Here is a 23,441-nt window from a genome sequence, read left to right on the forward strand (position 1 = left end):
TTCAACTAAATCTTTTTTTTACACCAAATATAATATGGTGATAATGAGAATTAATTAGATACAGCATTTTTAAATGTGCAAACCATTTTCATCATTCTTAAAAATCTTGTAGATAAAGACCAAATAAGTGTGAAGGTTTATGCACAATATTTGTCAAAAATCAATTCAGAAAGATGCTACGTTTCTTTAAAAAAGCTTATTCTTAACATGTGATTAGGTATCATATTTCAGGTTTAGATTATTCCCAGCAGACAAACCTGTCCAGCCTTGTCATTCATTCTGTATCTGCCACAAACAACTCTTTTATACATGCTGAAAAAAAAAAAAAACTTCTACTAAGTAACTTATTCAAAGTACAACTCATGAATTATTTAAGAGAACACATTTCCCCTTGTTTATTTATATATACATATGTATAAAATATCATTTATTCTAAGAGGGTCTATAAATCAAAAGTATTCCCAGAGAATAACAGATAAGTGAGGTTATTGTGCAATGAGGCCAGCTGGTGGTAATAATTTAATGACGTTTTACAGGCGCTATAAAGACAGCAAACAGATGTGGCATTAAGGATTATAAAGTTGGTAAAACTTTTAACAAGTGCTATGTATTTCAGCGGTACAACAGCACAACCCCCAGAATAAAAGGAATTTACACATCCTTCAATTCCAAAGCTATCAATCACATGCGTGTTATTCCCCTGGGAGCGTCTTTACATGCATATTTATCAGCTCAACATGCTAATTCCCGCTGCTATACGCCCGCCAGGCATGTCTCCAGGCGTGTTTATGACTCGTAATTGTTGATATCCTTTGATATATTTCTCTCAACTAAGACATCATTTGGTTTTTGTGGTCGAAAGTCAATGAGGCACAATGACCCGAGCTTTCAATTCAAATTTACAGTTCAATATCTATTATATGCTATTCAGTGCCTGCAGAGGAAGCCTCTTTCAAAGCAGAGGGGGGATTGAGCTGTACTGTACAGCAGCACTTATCAGCAGTAAAGCTCATCTCAAGGTTAGCTAATTGATTTGAAATAAAATAAGGAAAATTGAATTATTATTGCAGCACTTTGTGTCATGCTTTTTAGCAGGATTTAGCTTGTCAGAGTGAAGTACCTCAGGGAGTAAAGAAAAGCGTGTTTGTTCTAAACTTCCGTAACTTGGATGTTGCTCACAGGAGTTCTGAATAGTTTATCATCTCCTGCCAAACAACTAATTGTGAAAAAGTTTCTGCGGTATAAGAAACATGTGCCATATTGTTGCAAGATCCAAGTTCATCAGCATGCATTTACATTGCTAAAGAGCATATATGGCAGATGAAGCACTTCGGCATAAATTCAAATCCACATCGGAGAATGAGTGGGAGATCTCTCTTGCTCATGCTCCATCTTCTCTTTCTGCCTTTTTTTTCTCTTTCTTCCAGTCCCTCTTCCTCTCCCCTTCCCTTTTCACTTTTCCCGCAGACACCTGCCGAGAAGCGCACACCTCCAGGGAACCAACATCTGAGAAATGCAATTTGAGCATTTCAGCGCCACAAAGAAAAGACAAACAATGCTGGAAAAACGAGGGGATAAACACGCTGCCGAGTTGATGCTGGACAAACATGTCGCGTTCCCTCCAATTCACAAATGGCCCTGCCACGTACAGCGCTCACAGGTGTGGAAATTCAAGGACAAACTTGATTGTGCCTGTGGCCGCTGCTGTTGTTGTTTCGGGGTTTGTTTGCTTGTCGTGCTCATCGTTCTACTATTGTTTGACAGATTCACTCCTTGAGGAATGCGTTGCTTTAAAATGACAGGAGAGGAATGGGTGCTCTTAAAAGACGAAAACAAGGGAATTAGTTTTCTTCAAACGCTGAGCTTAGAGAGAATCAGTAAGCAAAGAATCAGGTCCAGAGTTGTGGAAACAGCAGCTCAGGGAACTCAAGCATTAAATTAGCACCTTTTGGCCTGAGAGATTCACAAGAACTGGCAAATGTTTTGCAGTTTTATTGTCAAGGATAATTTGACCATTTATCCCCTATTCAACTTGTCCTTGCCCTAATCTTAAACAACTATAAGCGCAAAAAGACAAATAACAGCCTCTTCTGACAGTAGAAAAAAATAAACGGTTCACGGTCAGTGTGTGATTAGAGAGTCGTTCCTTACAATATGGACATTGTCAGTGGCTCATAAAAGACAAATAAGTAGGTGTCACTGCAGAAAATTACTTTCTCTGATGAACTACAGAGCCATCATCAGCAATGACACAGCGTCATTCACATCAACAACACAGGTGCATGAAAAATGGAATGGGCTTGCAGGAAAATGAATTATTAATGACACATTTAAGTATTATAACAGAAAATCAATGAGCATACCTGGTGTAATTAACATGCACAATGTTTTCCATAATCCGGCACAGTATAATTATGCCTCTCTATTCCAGAACACGTTAGCATTAGCTTTTTCTAAAGCACACAACACCTGTTTATTTGGTTTGCTTGTTCTCTGCCTTCCTTTTTTCCCCGCAATGATAAAGAGGCTGCAAAATGTTATTTAGCTTCGCTCTGGTGTTGATGTGGACCTACAGTCATTTGAAGCTGGCTGCAGACCTTAAGCTCAAAACCAAAAGGGATCAAAACTGTGTTGTTAAATTGCCTGTTTTAACAAAATTGGCTTTCTTTTCATTCAGCACACTGTGTTCTGACCAGTAAAACAATTTATTTATGTCCTTTTGATGTTTATGCAAATGTCCCTGCACAATTTAAGTCTCATGAATAGATTTCTACAAACCCTTAGTGCTTATTTTGCCAGTTAATCGCAGAATATCTGCCCCCAAACATGTACTTTTTATGTATTTCATGTGCTGCTATTGATTCAGATTGAAGGGTTGGGGTGTGGGCTTATCTCTGTATACTGTAACATGTCCACTAATCACTGATTACCACCGTCTGTTTGTGCTGTGACCAGTGGCAGTGTACAAGATTTCCCATCGTTCCTGAAGGATGCCGGGGAACAGCTTGAGCGGAATCCAGCACGGGACTGGGATTTTTGGCAAGTCAAACTTTATCAGCACAAACATGCACAAAATGAAAACAAACACAACCCAGACTGCTAATTACCATCCGTTTGGACCTCTGTCCCCTATTTTTCTCAAAGAGACACAAAATGGCCGACTGCACCGTGCACTTCCCTAAAATCAGAGGAAGCTTCTGCTGTTCACTCTGTCCAACGGACAACCCTTGTTGCCTGGATAATACAGGTTGACACACTGGTAGCCCCAGTGATTTTTCAAACCTATTATTTCACGTGCAAAGTTATAAATTACACGACTGACACCAGTCTGGTATCTTCTGGGCCATGTGGCCTGAATCAACGCCAAATCCTGTGCCACTAATTTTACTAATTGCCTGAGCCCGGCCAACACTTTTCATTGGTGTGGAGCCTACAGTGTCACAGGAAGCTAATGAGCGCTAAATAATGTATGTGAACCTCTCTAATTGCTTCATTTCTCATTTTGCTTACCAATTCTCATATCATGCTTAGGGATGCCAATTTTTTTTTGCTGATGACTCTAACAGTGGTTAATAGTAATAACTGCACCAGTCTGTCAGAGGGCAGATCCTGGAGAAATGAGTCTTGTCACAGCACTCTATTATATTGTATAATAGGAAAAGACAGGATGGTTGTGAATGTATTTTACATATATTATTTATCAAATAATCCTCTCTTTCTATGTGAAATATTCTGACAGAATCTGAACTCCAACCATCTTTCTTCGGGTAAACATTGCATTATTTCAGATGCGCTCATTGATGCATACAGCATCATCAGGTAAGGCGGTGTATGCCAGCATGTGCCACCTGGGGCTGTGTGTGTGTGTGTGTGCCTCGGCTTGTGTGTAACTATACAAATTGCGTATTTATGTGTGTGTCATTCTAGCTCACACAGACATGCATATGGGTGTCTGATAGTGTGTGTGTGTTGTTTCGCTCTCTGGCTGGGTTCCCACTGCAGCACCCGTTGGCCACCTCTCCTCCCAGTCCTATCAACAGGGAAGCTGTAATTTAGCAGCAAATTTGATCATCCAAATAGCTGAATATTTAATGGTATTAAATCGCAGGGTAAAAAAAAAATAACTGTATTATTTATTTACTCCCTATAGTGTAACCTCTATTCAGGCAACGCCAGGTGGTCCTGTAAATATACTCTATCTGACACACGTGCTGAATTATTGACCGATAATTTATCATAATTCATGTCACTGAAATACAGTAATGCTCTCCAGGACTTAATTTCCTCCTCCTGCCTGTGACCTAGGCAGAGACTACTGCATGTCAAGGTGGTGACAATATCAATGCAACCAGAACAAAAACAAATGGCTCAATTGAATCATATGAACTGTATATAAAGGCTGTAGTCGAGACAAAAACCAAGGCAAAGGAGTTTGAATCAAAAGGTCCAAAAAACTATTAACGATACAGGAGGAATACTGTAAACCGAACATATTACAGTGAGAAAAAATGTATGTGCACTATACAAAAGACATTATCCAGATAGGTCCAAATCAAGTAATGCAGAGGGCGAGCAGCCCATTTTCAGTATCCGCTGCCCAGTACGCAGGTTCGACTCCAGCTTGCGGATCTATTAGGCATTATCCTCCCCTCTGTCTCCCCCTTTCAACCCTGCATCTATCAATAGTCACACTCTAGCCCCCAAAAGAACTAGTGAGTCACAAGTCAAACATGGTTCTTAAAGACCAGATCGGCCATAACGAGGACAACAGAGCTGGTTTTTAAAATGACAAGATGTTTATATCTACCCACAACAACTTCAAAACCACCTGCAGCTGCATCCTTCCACTTTCTGTGACCGATTTAAACATGAGGTGGGGAGCTTGAAGTGAAATGCAGGTGGCACATTGGTCTGATGGTGCTTTTAGGGTTTCAAATGTGCTTTTTGCACACACAATCTATTTAAAACTGTTAAACATTTCCTTCTAATTAAGGATTATTAATTCAGTCTAACTGGCTCTTTGATACATGCGTCTTCTTTGATTCAAATGTACGGTTCTCACTGCTCATTTGTCTCTTGTAAAGGACTCTGCCTCGGCTTAGATGCCTTGTTTCGGTAAAGTGCTGGATAAATAAAGATTAATTAATTGATTGATTGATGAAAGGGATCTGGTGGCACATTAGAACAACAAAAGTCTGCATCAGGCTTTTGTTAAGGGATAATGAAAAATAGTGGTATGGTGAAAGAACTATCTAAAAATACAAAATGCTGTTATTATCCACTAATGACAACACGGTACAGTAGTCATAGTGTCTAATGCAACACCCAAACCGAATGTCACTGGCAGGGAACACAACACCGCATCCCTTAATAGGATTGTGCCTGTATAGCAATTTGTCAAGCCAAAATATCCAGTATTTATGAGATAAATATAGCACATTGGAACAAGTAAGAGGGAGAGAAATCACAAAATAGTCAATAGGATTAACTGAAGCAGAAACTAAATGCTCCTTGATGTGTCATCGATAAAAGGATTTTTGATTATTCGTCACCATAAAATGCGTGGCAAGATTGTCATGCCGTCATTGTATTACTGTATCCCTTTTATCTGTCTGTCAATCTAGCCGCATTAGAATCTGGGCGCTGTTTTCTCCCCCGCCTTGTTTTTATTTAAAAATGGATTTAACACACAGTCTGCATTTAGAGTGCAAAAAAACAGATTACCTCATTGCCTCGGGTCCTTCTTGTTGTTAATAAATGGTGAACTTCCCCAAATATGCCCTCGCCAAATACACAAATGTCGCGTTTGATTATTCCCCTTGCAATCAATACGTTGGATTTGACACTTTTGCACATTAGTCACCATGAAACATGTTATTCACCAACAATGACAAAAACTGACACAACAACTCTAATGGGAAATAAGTAATATTAGTGTTCATTATTAGTTCATAGAGTGATTTGGCTCACTCTCTGTACCTCACTGAAGGCCCATTCTCACCAGTAGATGACAACAATGGGATTTAATTAGATTTAATTAGGAATTATAAAGCAAAACTACTCAAAAGAGTATCCTGACACAAAGAATCCCAGCAGAAGAGAGCACTTAAAAGCATTATTAAAGACACATATTTGTTTGCGGTCCAAAACAGACCAAAGCAGTCTTTGAAAGAGTAAAACAAACAATAATAATGCTTATGCTGCTTTGTGTTGGCTGGATCTGTAAATAGATAACTGATTGCCAACACGTTCACGGCAACAACTAAAAAGGTAGTGATTTGTTGTTATTGTGTTCATGCATTGGAAGATTATTTCAGACTACACTTAAACAACTCTGCGCTTTTTAAAAATTGAGGGCCGGCAACAGAAAGTAATACCTTCAAATAAAAAAAGTGGATAACTAGAGTTGCTTATTAAGTCTGAGATTAGTCAGAATCTGAGATATCTCAAAAACAATCACACGGCCAAACTTTACACACAACTGTCCAGTGTGTGCTTGCTAGGTAACAGTTAATGTCACATAGCAATAAGCTTTCTGTTCGATATGGAAACACCTTCAAACTGCAGGGTGTAACAGTTTCTCTTCGCGAGAGGCTTCTTTTAATAAAAGGGAAAAAATAACTGTTGCTAAAGAAACAGGGCTTTTTATCTGTGTTTATCAAAGCCCCAAAATAATGACCTTTTGGAAATCTGTCTACTTGAGTTTGTAGTTGGTCCCTGTACTGTACTACAAAAATAGTAAGGTAAATAAATAATGAAGTTGTTCATGATCCAGCAGTTTTTTTAAATATTGAATAATTCTGACACAATCTGTCTATAACAAGACACGCCTGCAGTCAAAAGCAACAGAAAGACCAAAAGCTTCTGCATTTGACATTGAAAAAAAGTGCATTTAAAACAACAATTTGATCTAAGCTTTACAAGCGAAATAAATGTTTTGAATAATTCAACTAAAGCAAACATTTATTGTTAATTTCGGGCTAATTATAGGCGTGCTAGTGGAGAGAGTTTGTAATTTGAGCCCTTGGGCTCCGCTAGTCACAACGACGCCTTGAAGCTTCAGTGACTGCCACAAATAATGTGAGCTCCAAAGTCTGTTTATGGTGTGCACTTACTTAATACAAATTAGCCTCGCAATCAGGCGAGTTCAAAGGGAATTCTGTCTGGCGCTGGATTAGGCAGTCAACATCGCACTACAATGGCTCTGGGTTGTTGTTGCAAAAGAGCACCAGCCCAAATCACACTGGTCAAATTACAGCCTGTTTTATGTTATTTAGATGATAGCAATGGGCAAATGAGGGGATCATGAACAAATCTATGCTGCTTTAGCTCCACGGGTGAGACCCAGGCAGTATTCATGCATGGCTCCAAACTGTGAGCTAAAAGAGTACAAATAACTGTCTGAAAAGGGTATTTAATGAGCCAACATCAAGGCCCTCATAGGCAGTGAAGGCAACATTATCAAGAGGATGCAGGTGAGTACGAGTGGATACAAGCATGGGATATTTGGATAGAAGACACCGTGTTCTGCATTCATCTCTATAAATTTGATGGGAAGTGACTCAGACCTAGCATGACGCTGCTGATCACTGAGGATGCTGTGTATCTTTTTAATAAGCAACACATTTATGCGTGGAACAAATTCACCCTCCAGCAAAACCTGGACTGGTGAAATTACAATATGTCGTTTTAAAGAAAACACTAATTCCTCTGCAAACAGAAACCCATTTTAAGAGACTCAGTCTACACAGTTTCTCACCATAAAGAGCCTGATGTTCTCACTGTTCAGTACAGCTATTGAGACATTTATAAGGCTACAGCTTACTGGTTTTTGTATTTGTAGAGACTGGACAAAACTGGAATATCTATTTCAATAAAAGCAGCTGCAATCAATATTTTTATGATAACATTGTATCAAATGACGATGTGATAGGGTTTGCTCATTGTGATAATCCTTCAGAGGATTATTATCCGCATCTGCAGCTCCCCTCGGCTTTAAAGAGCTCAGTGAGTTTCAACTCATTGTTAATCTGTCCGGCCTGCACCTTCACAGTGTTTCAGTTCACTCTCACGGCTCTCATAGAGATGTTATTGCCCGCAGCAGTGATTGTCTTACGGCAAAAATGCTCTGAAACCGACTGTAAACGATGTACCTGCTCGTCTACCAAACAGCAGACAGACACAATTAAAGACGAGATGGTAAACATGGCTGATTCAATCAGATTTAAAGGGAGCATTACCTCCTGGATTGAACATCGTTATCAGATATATATTGTGACAACCAATATGATCTTAATTTGTTATAAATACCGGTTTGATATGTCACATGAATTTACTAATGTCCACAAAAGATGCACAGTTCAATCTTTAACTACAGTTCGATTTCCATTGCTGATGATTTTCATGATAAATCAACCTTACAACAGGAAAACAACCACTGATTTTAGTGACAGCTATCAAATCAAATCAAATCAAGTTTTATTTATATAGCACATTTTTAAAACGATTTTTGGTTGAGCCAAAGTGCTGTACATATAATAATTACCTTACAGGTAAATAAGGTTAATTTACCTGTAAAGACTGAGTTTGTGTGTGAATGTGCACAATTGAAAAATCTAACCCCTGTAAAACACGAAATCCAATCTTTTATTAAACAACCAAACACATTTCAACCTATTGGAGGAATTTGAAAGTAATCATCCAATAAAACTATGGTAACAAATGGGCAGAGAAAGAGCAGAAACATGTCCATAAAAACTAAAGCCACAGGCAAACTGAACAACAAACAGGGACCTAATGAAAATCCTACAGTCACAAAGATGATATCCCTCCTGGCAACCTATATAAAAGCCTCGGGGTGCTGATAAACTAAAACAGTGTAGATGGGCAACACTCCCAGCAGTTATCAACAAAATTGAAAAAATCATATCAAATGTTTCCTGGCAACAAGAAGTCCCTCAGTGTTCGAAGCAACAGTTTTGACGCAAATCCAAGGACGCCGTTGCTCATCATATCAACCGAAATGTACTGTTTTTGTTCAACCGTGCTGCTTGACTTTTCTTTGAAGTGGTTCAAGAATAACTCAACTTCAGTACCTACATTTAACTCTGACAGGTCCAGCCGTTTCTCTTTGAGCATCTGCACTGAGTGTATGACAGCTGTTTGTCTGATTGGACATTCCAAGTGTTTTATTTACAGTTTGCATGCCATGTTGCAAAACTGATTTTGACACGTTTCCTTGTTGATACATTTCTACTTAACTGCACATATTGTTTATTTGCCTTTCAATTTCAAAGAGAGAAAGAGAGAGTAAGGTAGAGACATGAATATTAAGTCAGGTACATAGACCAACAATGCCCATTTAAAACAGATATGCGAGATCCTAACAATTCTTTGTGTGCCATCGAATAGATAGATAGATAGATAGATTAGATGGAAAACTAGCAGTTCCACAGACTTGAAAGTGCAGAAGCAGATGATGCATAATCTATCTTCAGCTATGACACATTTACTGCAAATGGTGATGCAATCAGCTCTTGTGGGTTAAAGCTAAAGATAAACCAGGTCAACTGAATATTCCTTGTGGCTTGTGGCAGGGCTTTGACTTATACATTATATAGTAACATAGTGTGTCCTGTCTGCAGTCTGCCGAGTTTCTTTGTCCCCCAAGAGTTGCTCTCAAGTCGCCCTTTTTACCCTGCGCCTCGTTCACAGCTGCAGGTGGCGTTTACGTACAATATTTAACAGATTCACACATGCCTTCGCCTCCCGTTGCACCCTCCACCCAGCTACCCCAGCGGGTATGGCGTTTGAGCTCTGAACAGCATTACCATCAGTCCAGTGTAAATAACATGAAGTGGCAACTCATAAATAGTTAATGATGCAAAACATCCATGAAGTCGCTCCCCCGGCTCTCTGAACGCTGCTCTGCTGCCGGTTGCTATACGTTTCCTGGAGGGTCTTATGGGGCGCCCAGTGTTGGTTTGAATCATTGCCGGTGCCGTGACGAATTCACAGAGCGATTAGTAACAGGTGGTAAAATGCCACAGCAGGTTATTCAAGGCAGGCTGATATCACAGAGCTAACGGTAATTATAAATGTTTGCACTGCATGTCAATAGAAGTAGACGTGAACATAAGACCTCAGCAGCAAATAGGCGATGAGCACTTTGTTGTTATGCTCAAAGGAGCTCACTGCGCTGGACAAACTTCAGGCCTGCATGTCTGGAAACGGAGCACAGTGGGGGGGTTTGAACGGAATCCACTGCTGCTACTTTGTGAATAATGCAAGTACTCACATCATATTCTGTCCTCAGTTCACTTTACAATGAAATGACCTCTCCGGCTCTTCTATTAGTGGCTGACCAGGATCAGAGGATATGCAGTATAGATATTAACAGTTATAACAACAAATATGTTCAAGTTATGTCGCTTTAAGACAAAAGTCATCAACAGTACATGAACCTTTTTGGCTAGAAAATAACAATATTTGATTTATATGATTTTTGTATTAATGTGTACCCTAATTTGTCAGGAATGTATTGTTTGTTGTTTCTGTGTGTTGATTTTGGCTTTACTTCATCGTTTGTACTCCCTCAGACCCTAAATTGCCAAAAGACCCTCATGGTCCACATACACTGTCTATAATTATGTTGACGTATCCGAGACCCCTAACACAACAAAATACTTAATTTTTGTGTTATAGTAATTAAATGTGTCCATTATTTTGTCCCCACCCCTCATAGTACCTACAAACATCAAAAATGTATCTGTATTGTCTTTTCCTTTTATAAAACCAGAGAGCAGAAGGGTGCATGTTTGGAATCTGCTGCAAAGATAAGAAGGTAGTGTATTGGGAGCTAAATTAATAAACCATTTAATAAATACTACATAGAAATAGATAGATAGACATATAGACAGACAGACAGATAGATAGATAAATGAATAAACAAATACATAATAAAGGCAAGAACTGGAACAACAGAACAACAGAACAACAGGGATGTTCATCAGTCCAAGCTGCTCCCGAGACTGTGTTTGAACCTTTGACTCCTCCTCTTCCTCCAGGGCCGCCACATCTCCCCCTTGATGCAGCACATTAGTTTCATTGCTGAATTGGATCACCTCATGCACACAGTGAGTTTCCCCATCAGCTGCCTGCCTGTCAGTGTGCGGATGGTAATTCGGGAGGAGGCTGGGGAACAGCTGCTCTCGCAACAGCCAATAATAATGCAAAAAAAAATTACTAACCTTAAAAACCGCAGAGATGCGAGTAAATTGGGAATGTATACAGCTTTCGCGGGGCCTCTCCCGTGAATTGTCTCTTCCCTGACAAGCAGCTCATTGCATTTCCCATCATGCATCTGATCGGTCATTCAGAAACACAAAACACAAATAAGTCAAGTCGACCATCTGCTTGTTAGTGGCAACTATAAAAGTGCCTGTTTTAAAATAAACAATACAATTACTTTGACGGGCCAGAGAACACCTGAATGGAAAATCAAATATTTTGTGTTATTTAAGGTACGTGTCTGTCTGTCAACAATAAAACAACGCTTGTCTTTAATTTATCACAGCAACACACACAATACTTGTGTCGTCCTCATTTTCTAAATCAATAATCAGCCCAGCATGCTTCATTAACAGTGACCAATCAGAGACAAGCTGGGGATCTCATTTTACAACATGAGCATTCTGAAGACATAAACCATCTGCTACTTGTAGGAACAGCAAAATCAAATTAATCCATTCTTATCATGCATTCAGATTTTAAAGCAATTAAAGATGTTCTCAGTCTAATCGCACACACAGAAGTAGCTTGGTAATGAGGAAGGCAAACTCTTAGGTGAACTTTCCAGGGTTCTCAGCAGCGCTTTTGGAAACTTTACAAGTTTCGCACACTCCAGTGAGCCGTTAGCCCATACAATACAGATGTTGGCAACAACAATGAATTTTTTATTAAGCATTTAATCATTGCGCAAACCCAGATTTCCCATAATAGAGGGCTCAAATTCAAAATCCTGGGATGCCAAATCATCTACAGTGTAATGTTTTCTTTTTTAATATAAGAAATAAACAGCTGCCAAACAAGCGCAACTGGTTTTAAGATTGTATAAAACCCGATGATGAACTACAATGTTGAATTTACCTTAATTAAGCTTGGGGAGTTATGCTTGCCCAGAATGCTAATTTGAGCTCAGATGTGGTGCCGGTGCTTTGGTAACCTCAGAGGGCTCGGGCATCAAACCCATGCAACCACAGCTTATTACAGCATGATGCTGCCCAATTAAAGCTGAAGTATGGGTGGCTATAAGACAAAACACAATATGGAGCAATGCTTCATTCTTACATGTACTCCTTAACCTTTTCCATTAACCTACAGTGCATACATTGGATAACACCCTATCTGCTGCGAGTTACTTTCTTTCAGTTTCATCGGCTGCAAACAGGACGATTTCCAACAATAGCCACCAAATTAATAAATCTGAATCACGGCAGTCTGTATGAATGCTATTGTTGAGTTGTGATTGACAATGTGCTGGTGTCACTACAACGAGGCATTCCACCAACGTGAGGAATTATTTTAATAAAACTCCTTCCTCGCATGTCACTGCTAACAGGCCTTCCCACGACAGTCACAACCATCACCTGTTTCACTGCAGACCAGAACAAGCCCCACACATACATTATCACTGAAAGCTATGGACCTTTTGATTTGACGAGGCAACACTTAAGTGTACTCGCATCTTTTAGATCATAGTTTTCCTGAATTTAAGAACCAAGTCTTTCAGTGGAAATTGTCCTTTAAGCTTTATTACATGCAGGAAAGACTTCAATTGAACTTAACACAATTATGTTTGTGTTCAAGGAAAACTGTGCTGCTCACGTGATGTATTGAGTTTTCATTATTTCTTTAACTTCTAGATAATCAGGGCTATATTCCTCGTTTAGTCCCTTTCCCTTCACCCCAGCACAATTTTCATGTGCACTCACATTTGTGGCCCCAGTTGAAATTCATGAAGTCCCCCTAGTGCTGGGGTTTGCAGGGCTGGCGACCAAGCCAAGAGCGCAATGAGCTCATTGTTACGCTCCGACTGCTGCTCTCGATTTCAGAGCTATCAACAGCTGTCGATCGGAGATGTCCTGGATCCCGTCCATCAATCACAGGCCCCCATCATCAGGAGACAAAACAAATAACAGCCAGCCAAATATACAGCCCAGAGTCAAACCGGGTGCAACAAAACAGGCCGACACAAATGCAAACATGACTCAACTTTGAATGAAAACTCACGTCTCATGTAGTTGTTGACAGAGTGTTAAAAAAGGTCAAAAGTTCAGCAGAGCGTGAAGTTGATGTGCCCTTCCCCAGTAGAGCATCACAACAACGCTGCCAGGTTGAGTTTGACTCTCGCTCAGGTCACTCATGCTGCAAAAAAATAAATCACTGCTTTGTAAAGCTTCAAATGTTAATATGTTTGTTACAAAAATCCCCCCTAAAAAGGAAACAAAAGCTGCACAATGAAGTTATCTTTATTTTGATACTGTGAGAGTGTATCATTTTCACATACATGTAAACTCAATAAGCTCTCTACAGTAAAACCAATTAATGTATTATATGACTCTTGTAATATCAAAGGTAATACTAAACAAAACACAACAATGCTGCGCGGCCATTCATTTAATTAATACAATTAATTCAAATTAATGTTGTGCCAGCACAGCATGTACAACTAAACTATAAATAAACTATAAATAATTATGACCAAATCATGAATCAAACAATGTGTGCAACAATCAACTCAAACATGCGTGAACTATTCAATTAAAGGCACCCTGATGAGTTTTGACCTCCAGCACCATGATGTTGCAATTGTTTTTATGAGTCGGTCCCTGTTTTAGCTACAAAACATAGATATAAAGTTTAATTAAGACAATAGTGTTTACTATTTATTTATTATTTGATATCGTTCAAGACATTTTTTCTTTGTTTTCAAGTCTTAGAACCACGTTAACAACCCTCATTTTTAACTAATCCAATACACTGCACCTCACTGTGCAGTGGTGCATCAGAGGGCTGGGATAAAAGCATTTTAACACCATATTGAACACCATGCTGCGAATGAATATGTGTTGAATGATATTTCTGAAAATAAATATCTAGAGCTAAAATCACTATGGTTAACAAATCTTTAATGGCATTTAAAGTGTATACACAATTCCCCTTGTTCTAGCTTTTCTAATAAGATGATTTATTGTTTTTTTTATACCATTTACATTTTACAATATTAGATTTTTGAAAGGTTGTTCAAACTAAATTAAAAAAAGTTATAAACCAAAGAAATATTTAAGTGGAAAATCCTTAATAATGAAAATAATTGTTCTATTTGTACAGAATGCTTCATGTATATATTGTACATCTTCTCTTATCATATTCTGTCATAAGCTACAGTGGAAACATAATGTAAGTATAGATCTTACTAACAGAGTGCAGGTAAATAAATCATCACCCATTCCTGCGCACCAACCATTGCACCATCTGGTAGCATCAAAACTATATGACACAAAGATACATAATTAATAGTTAAACAACAATCTAATTAAAACGGACAAACTGGATTCTCTTGCCATTAGGGAGCTCTAATTACGGGTTAAGTTTTAAACTAGAATAAAATATTTAAACAGGAAAATTATCTTTCACTCCAGTCCTGAATGCATTAATATGAATATGTGAAGTGCATTCGAAGTGGGACCTACAAGATGTAATCTTCCTTCATCAAAGCAGTAACTAATTGTTAAGTTTTCTTCCGTGCCATATGTGCAGTGTTGCTGGATTAAAATGCAAAACAGCCTTTATTTCTACCTATCTCCGGTCTATAGAAGTGTTTGCTCTTTCTGCACGCCAGTAAAAGCATGTTTAGAAGAACCTGTGTGTTCTCACCATCAGTTAAACATCTGCTCGGTGTATCCTCATGCAGCCTACTTGACCCCACTGACCACCATTTATATTAGTTACATCATCCTAATGCACGAATGCATTATGCAAAGCCCTCCGCCTCTTGATTTTACAATAGATTTGATCTTTGCACGTGCAGACCAACAGATGTAGACACACAGATACGGATGCACACGCAGACATGCAAACACACACACACATAGTGGGTAACGTGATGTTTCCCTCAAGGCCTATCAATTCCTATGTGTAGCAACCACAGAATCCAAGCCGCCATCAAAATCCAAACAAGATCCGTCAGCAATTAAGGGAATACGGGGGGACATTAGGAAGACGAGCTGCTATCCGGCCTACATTCCCATTCCCTGCACAGCGGGCATTGGGATGAGTCTGGCATGGAGGCACTCATGGAAGACCCACGCATACCCTGGGTCATCTATATTCCACCCATGTTATGGCAATATTGATATTGGCAGGCAGGCTGCTGATATTGGGTACGTAATGATGCAATTAAAACAGGAGCCATTTTACTATTATTGGCAGGAATGTGTGTCCCCCCCCCCCTCCCATTTTAGGAGGCAAATATGATTTGGAAGCAATGCAGAGAGATCCAGAGAGAACCCACTCATAATAAAGGAATTCATCTTGTCATATCAGTGTCGTTTTTGGTTCATCTGTTAATGCCGTTTATTAGAGGGAGGAACTCTGCTTTTCGCGGTGGCTCGCGTATTTACATAAAGCTATCATGCATGCGCTGGTCTACGTTTACTTCAAACCACAGAGTACATTGCCATAATTCACCTTGCAACAAACCATTGAGCCGAGTCTTATGTTTTGCTTAACTGCACTCAAGTTGAGAATCAAATATATAACGAGGAAGCAATGCTTTTCTTATCCATTATTGAAGTCATCTGCAAAGATATGAGTTCTGAAAAAGAGCCCGGAATGAAAGAAAAATGCAAATTAGTTCAATAATATTGGTTTATGCACAGGTTATATACCTTGGAAATAAAAGACCTGAGTGCTTTTAGAGCCATATGTTGTTCCTTTGTTCCAAGAGGGGAGATGCCTTCATGTCACTTATGTTTCTGATTAGCAAAATGATTTATGCCACAATCACTCAAAAATTCAGACAGCGAATGTGAAAATGCATTGTGACTCCACCAGATGTGCACAATAAAACAAGATTCCCATTGTAATCTGGGGTACTTAGTTTATATGAAGCTAATATAAGGCACTCTTGGATGTGGCAAAGTCACTCTTTTTAAAATTTGACTATAAATGATTGGAAATAAATGGTGTGTTTTATGCTGGATGGCATGAGTGGGTTGATAAATTAGGAACAGTTTTGTATCCTGACTTATCTACAAGACAAACCCGGTAGAGATCACAGGGATTAATTGCTTCAGAGGTGTGAAACGCCGCTTTCCCATTCTTCCCCGCACATTCCTCGCCTAAACAATGATTAATCACCCTTTAACTATTCTCCAGAGGATGCCAGCATTTGCCAAGCCTGGCCTTATCCGCCGAAATCCGCCTGTGCAGGTTGGGGAAGGTACTTGCCAGGTACAACGAAGGCAACCTGTCCTCATCCGTTATCAGATTAGGGAAGTGTCAGGGAGCAGACGCACAGGAGCAACGCTGTTGTTCCTCACACATCCCAAACTACTGCCCACCAACGCCTCCCTCAAAACACAGCCCCCCCATTTTGCTTACTCTTTTCGCAGCCCCTCCACCCCGCCCGCCTCAGCTGCCACTCACTCCAAAACCATCAGACCCATCACCGCTTCCCAGCCGGTCACGTGGCTGGCAGCTCGAAGCACTGCTGAGTTTCTGCCAGCAGTGAACGCTGTGAATCACATCCGTGCCTCCAAATTCTATAGAGGGTAGAAACATGCCCTTCAAAAATGTTTGGTAGTTTAAAAATATCTGGTTCTGTTTTTTTTAAATCTTTAAACTACATTTAAGAATATTTAATGTTCTTTATTTTTCATTAGCACTATATCCATCCCTCTATCCATCTACATTGACCATAAGACTGTGATTTCATAGGGACAGGCTGAGTCACTGGTTACTTGCACAAGTGAGAAACAGCACAAACAATTCAAATCTAATGCTAACGAAAATAAAACCTCATTAACTGCCGATGTGCAGTTGCTAAAAATAAAACAATCTATCCTTTTAAAAGGCCCATGTCATGCTTTTCCGGTTATTACCCGTCCCCTTGTGTGTTATGAAGGTTTTTATGCATGTAAACGGTGTGCAGAGTCAAAAACCCTCAAAGTACACCCTGTAGCGAGTAAACCTCTAACACAGAAAAGACCTGTCTACATGCTGCCCCAAAACGCCTCGTTGGAGATTTCTCATTTTCCATTGTTTGCTTCCTGGGTTCTGTGACGTGTGAACACCCAGATCAACAACAAATGACCGGATTGGCCCAAATGGACCAATCCACGGAGCACCTCACACACCAGGATCCCTTGGCTAACTAACAGGGAGTCCCATTGACTTGCATAGAGCTCCCTGAACGCTGGTAATAGACGAGTTGGGATCGCGGAGAAATGCTCTCCGCAGACCCATTCTCACAGCGTTATAAACCTTTTTCTTACTCAATATCAAGCCACACTTATTGTTTTTACTTCGGCTGTGAGTGTTTGTGTGTGCTCAGGATGAGTTTCGCTTGTTCTCGCTGTATCGCCAACCCGGAAACCTGTCCGCTCCTCGCAGCAGCGGCGAGCAGCAACGAGCCTCGCAACGAGCCTCGCAACGAGCGTCGCAACGAGCGTCGCAACGAGCCTCGCAACGAGCCTCGCAACGAGCCTCGCAACGTCCCGACCAATCAGAGCACACTGGGCTCACAGGGAGGGGGGGGCAGGAGCTCCTCCAACAAGCCGTTTAGGACAGAGAGTGAATACCTGGTGAATACACATACTATACAGAGATGCTGTATGAGAAACCAATGTGATTTTGGAAAATTGCACAATTTAAATCTATTCTAGTAGACCTCAACAATGGAAATATGATCAGTAGAAATGGCCATGACATGGGACCTTTAAACAAACGATATAAAGAGCTCGTAGTTAATAAGGTGAGAAACAAGCCCCTGAGGGGAGATTTTGAATGATACATCCCAACTGTAAACATTTAAAGAGAGGACAATCAATAAGTCAGAGGCCTCACACAACCTGAGGACATGTGACGACTTGGCTCTGGTCAGTTAGCAAAACGAGGTTAACCTTTTAATATTTCATGCCACCTGCAGCGACAATTGCTCACACTAATGTTAGAGACAGATAAACAGGCTGTGGGTCCCTTGCTGATCTTTTTGATGACCATGGCTCATAAGTGCAGGCTTTATCTCCATATCGACTCAATATCCCAAATGGACAACTTGTGTTGCCTCTGATTTGCGTTGGAAGAGGAGTGAGGCGTGAAAGCTGCGGTAAAGGCAGGGACACCTCTTGCTAATGCTGTTTGAGTTGCCTGGGGGCCCTGAGGGGCTGCCTCACACTCTGCCTCAGCTCTCTGTTCCCCCTCACAGATGGACCCCACTCCACCACTGTCTACTTAACGCTTCCCTGCTCTCTATCAACTGTCAAATGCAATGCTATCACATCGCTATACAACCAAAATAGCAATTACTCAACAGGAGCTTCACCACAAATGCTGAAAGGAGTGTAGTTGCAACACACACGTATTTTTTGCCACATGTTGACGAAACAGAGCATGTAATGTTTGATTGAAATGCACTTTATGAGACAAATCTGGTGTTTTCTCTAGACATGTTCCATTCACACTCGTCTTCTTATGTCAACAATCCCTTGAAAATGAGGACAGTCTATAGTCTGACTTCCCTGTTCTGCACTCAGTCAAAAGTAATATATATGTTTCATATATTTAAAAACTGCAATTAGTAAACAGCTGGATAGTAATACTTGGCAAATAACACACAAATTGGAGGAAAAGGTGCATTTGCTGGGGTGTTCTTTTACTGTACCTGCAGATTTATACACTGGTGAGGGTATTTTAGCAAGAGGATATTTAATCTGGGATTGACTCAACAAATAAACAACAACACTAATGTTCATTGTAATGAAGTAACATCAAAACCTAGTCCAACCGTGTGGCTTGTTGGTGTTTTTAGTTGGTTTATGTTAAAGGTGAGACAAATTATATTTTTTAAGGATCACTTTTCATGGGATTTGTTGATAATATCTTAACAACTAGTGTAAAGGGGGAAAACATAGCAACAGAAGATAAAAACACTAAGGAGAAATATTTTTGCAAACCAGTAAAGAGCACTTCACTTTCAGTTTATATTTAATAATACAAACATTTCAGCTATGACTCACCTAACTTCAGGGCTCAGTCTTTAACGCTGTCACAAACAAGGAAGTGCCAATCAGTTCATTGCCTGCAGGTGTAACAAGTGGCTAGCTCCAGTGACAAAGGTGTCCTCAGATTTGCCTGGCTAAAAGTCTCACCTACCAACATTACAGCTAAGGAGCTCAACTTAACAACATGTACACACCAATTTTGTAACTCTATATCTCCATAAACAATAATCTGCTCTACATTACATCGATGCTATTTGTACTAACTATGACAATAATGTTAGAACATGTCTTTTTTTTTTTTAAACCTTTACGACAATAAGAAACATTATAGCAGAGCAGTTTTATTCTTTAATTGTGCAGGTTAACCAATATTTAAATAGGTACATTTCAATGTGGAAGCAGTGATAAATTCCTTAACTGCTGTGAAATAAAAGGTATAGTCTGAGAGTATTTCACAGTGTTTAGAGGAATAATGATTTTGTAGAAAAAGTTTGTTCCAAAGCAAAGAAAGAAAATCCCTAACCACTGATTGTAATTACAAATCACTGATTGTTCACAGATTGGACTAGCCCCATGTGGAATTACTATTAGAGACTAACATTGATCAAATTACTTTCAGGATAGAAACATTTGTTCGTACAATTGAGGTTTTTTTAAAACTCCTTATTCAAACAGCATGAACTGCGCGCTACACCTAGTTTACCTCGACAAGCCTCGCTCCCGGGAGAAGGCCTGCAGTACCTTGTGATCCGTAACTGTAATTATTCACTTGACAAGGTCTTCCATGTAGTACATTGTGCATTAGGCTCATTTAAACAAGTGACAAAACACCAGCATTTTTTACAAGTCTCACATATGTTAACAATGGCAATGTGTTACAGCAGCAGCGAATTAAAAAGACATCTTTACACCTTGAGACACATTCTCATAATGCTACAATATGCAATCTGTTATATTCAAATAAACAGCAAACAGCAAGTGAAATGTGAATGTACAACGGTGTTAATCAGTTAGATTTATACTTGTCAGATGTGGGAGGGTTTGACAGACCTGATTTTATTTATTTATTTAGAAGATTATCACATTTCCATTACAGCAAGCTCTTAAAACCGCTCAATCAATCAATCTGCTTCCATCCATCTGCCATTCAGTCAATCAATCAAGATAGACAGACGGAGAAAGGGAACGACAACATCATAACATGCGAAATGTGACACTATTGTGCCTTATTTTCTTATTTCATCCAGTTTTGCATATACAGTACTTAAAGGTGGGTAGGTAAGCTTGAGAAACCGGCTCGAGATACACTTTTTGTTATATTCCATGGAATGCTCTTAACATCCCGATAGCAATGAATATATGAAATGCTTTGACAAAAAATCCATACAAAAATGTCATCTGTGGAAGCCGTAATACTGTAAAAAGCACATCCAATCATTTTAGCCGGCCCGGCTAAAATAACTGGATGGCCTACCTGCCTGTCAGCCTTCCATCTGTGCACAAACTTATCTCGTGCCCTCATTGGTCATGTGCGCGTTCGTGTGTGTTGGAGGAGGGGCTCTGTAAGGAAGTGGCAGATTTTTTCCGGCTGTGTATTTTCAAATTCTAGCGCACTCGAGCTGGTTTCTACAAAATTACCTACCCCACCTTTACGTTCTCCAACTCCGTCATTGGCAAATAAAATCCACTAAACATCTTTATTACAAATACTTTTGGACTAGTGTTTGATTGCAGCTGCTACAGAGGAATGTTTGTCAAACACAAGAAGTGAATCAGATACACAATTGTATATGGACAGAAGAATGTGATCACTCCTCTATCAATCCAGGCAAAAAGAGGTTTTCTTTTCCTTCTTTGAGTGAATCGTATATATTCCAGATCAGGATCAGTGAATGATGTATGTATTTACATTTCCAAATTAGTTTGAATAGTTTATTAGACCTCCTATTGATCTGGGTAAATCAGAGCTAAACACATAAAGAGGTCCTATTGTGCTTTTTGTTGTTTCCCTTCCCTGTAGGGTGTATACATTTGTGTGCATGTAAAGGGTCTGCAAAGGCTAAAATCCAGAAGTTCCCTCAAGAGAGTGTCTCTCCCACACACACACATCCCCTCCCAAAAATGCATCGATTGGACTCTGTTGTTCACCTCCGTAACATGGTCGTACTGCACTATTCCACATCATAACTTTATTTCATTTTTATAACTATTATTATTTTTGTATTGCTCTTGCTCTTATTGTTATTATGTTATGTTATTATGTTGCATTGTTGGAGAAGCCTGTGACATAAGATTTTCAACTGCATAATTACTCTGTAGCTATGTCAGATTGACAATAAAGAACCTTGAACCTTGGTGACATCAATATTTAACACTTGCGCTTTTATTGACTATCGCTCCAAAATATATCACTTTCTGAACATTAAAGCATGTAAACACAGTTGAGGTTTAGGTCACAGAAGAGACCCAACATACAAATATGAACCTGAAGATTAGCATTATAGGGCCCCTTTAATATCATGCCCTACTGTGCTGTTGTAAAAAATGGTTTTGATAAGTATATATTTCGCTCTATTTCACCCATTTGTTTTCCACACTGTGCCTGTAAAGGGTAGATGTTTGTATCAGGCGTGGCAGAGCAAAGTTTGGGTAAAGTCGTCACTTTCTGCTCCAAGGAATCGTGGGACCAGCAGCTGGCAGGTGCAGCAGTTTATCACAAACCCAGAAATAATTGAAAGTGACAACTGGCAGCACCACAAATGATTTATTAGTCTTTTACTCAGCCCCTAACCATCCTCGGGGCTGGAATCAATTATTCACCAACTATGTGTCTTCAAATCATTAATTCTACTGTGTGGAGCCAAACGCGGTCCCACTTCATGTACCTCCTTGCGTACCAGACCTTGGACTTGTTCCACCAGGTTGTGCTCCGTCTGGAAGACATCTGCATCTGAGTGTCCAGCAGCGAAACAGTGACAACGGGGTCACATCAGGTCATCTGTAGCACTTTGAGGATGAGGAGCCACATGGACATATTTAGATAAAAAACATTATAGTAAGGCAAATTAATTTCCCCATTCAAGATTTACCATTCAAATTATGCAATTCATCATTTGTGCACCACGAATGAAAAGCTCAGGAACATCAGATTTCATCATATGCAGCATATATAAGTATTATTTATCAGGCTGATATTACTTTGATTACAAATTGGATACTAGCCAGTCATTGTTGTCCGCTCTCATATGATGGATACAATGCTTAACTTTGTGGTTTTAATTATGATTTGAAATGGGTTATCATGGGTTTAGTGTTTTTAGCATTGAGAGATTCAGCATTATTGGTCAAAAATGTTGATTCAGAGAAGGAACTAGTAAAGGAATGTTTTGGTGTGACAATTTCGATCATAAAATAAAAACAAGAGCATAAGCTTTAATCAAATCAAGCCCAGACTGTCTAACAAAACTGTCATCAAATATGCATTCAGTTATGTCACTCTTTCATTTGAAACACTCTAAGAAGGGCATCATCTTCCTAGCTGTATTTCAATATTCTTCAGAACTTTCTTACTCCCTTGTACTCTCATCAAGTGTTATTGTATCCTACTTAAAGGTAGGGTAGGTAAGTTTGAGAAACCGGCTCGAGATACACTTTTTGTTATATTACATGGAACGCTCTTAACATCCCGATAGCAATGAATATCTGAAGTGCTTTGACAAAAAATCCATAAAAAAATGTCATCTGTGGAAGCCGTAGTACTGTAAAAAGTACGACCAATCATTTTAGCCGGGCCGGCTAAAATGATTGGTCGTACTTTTGGCCTACCTGCCTGTCAGCCTTCCATCTGTGCACAAACTTATCTCGTGCCCTCATTGGTCATGTGCGCGTTCGTGTGTGTTGGAGGAGGGGCTCTATAAGGAAGTGGCAGATTTTCTCCGGTTGTGTATTTTCAAATTCTAGCGATCTCGAGCCGGTTTCTCAAACTTACCTACCCTACCTTTAAAGGATGTTAAAATTACGTAAGAAGAGGTACCAACATAAAAAAAAGTAATTTCCTAAATTAAATAGGTACTGCTGTTTTGTATTAAACTTACTGAGAAGTACTAAATAATGCTTTTTTTCTAAGCTTTACATTCATACAAAATAAAGAGACTA

At 39.5% G+C, this 23,441-nt stretch overlaps 1 long non-coding RNA gene across 1 annotated transcript in view; it reads right to left on the reverse strand.

Moving 5' to 3' along the window:
* The window catches only part of LOC117468611, a 28,468-nt gene extending 9,085 nt beyond the window's left edge, over positions 1-19,383 (reverse strand). Inside the window, exons 1-2 of the long non-coding RNA XR_004554497.1 lie at positions 19,302-19,383; positions 11,250-11,362 (exon numbers count right to left, since the gene is read on the reverse strand). This is a non-coding gene — a long non-coding RNA (uncharacterized LOC117468611). The remainder of the gene's footprint in view (positions 1-11,249; positions 11,363-19,301) is intronic.
* Positions 19,384-23,441: the final 4,058 nt, after the last annotated feature.

This window comes from Trematomus bernacchii, unplaced genomic scaffold, assembly GCF_902827165.1.
Source record: "Trematomus bernacchii unplaced genomic scaffold, fTreBer1.1, whole genome shotgun sequence".
NCBI lineage: Eukaryota > Metazoa > Chordata > Actinopteri > Perciformes > Nototheniidae > Trematomus > Trematomus bernacchii.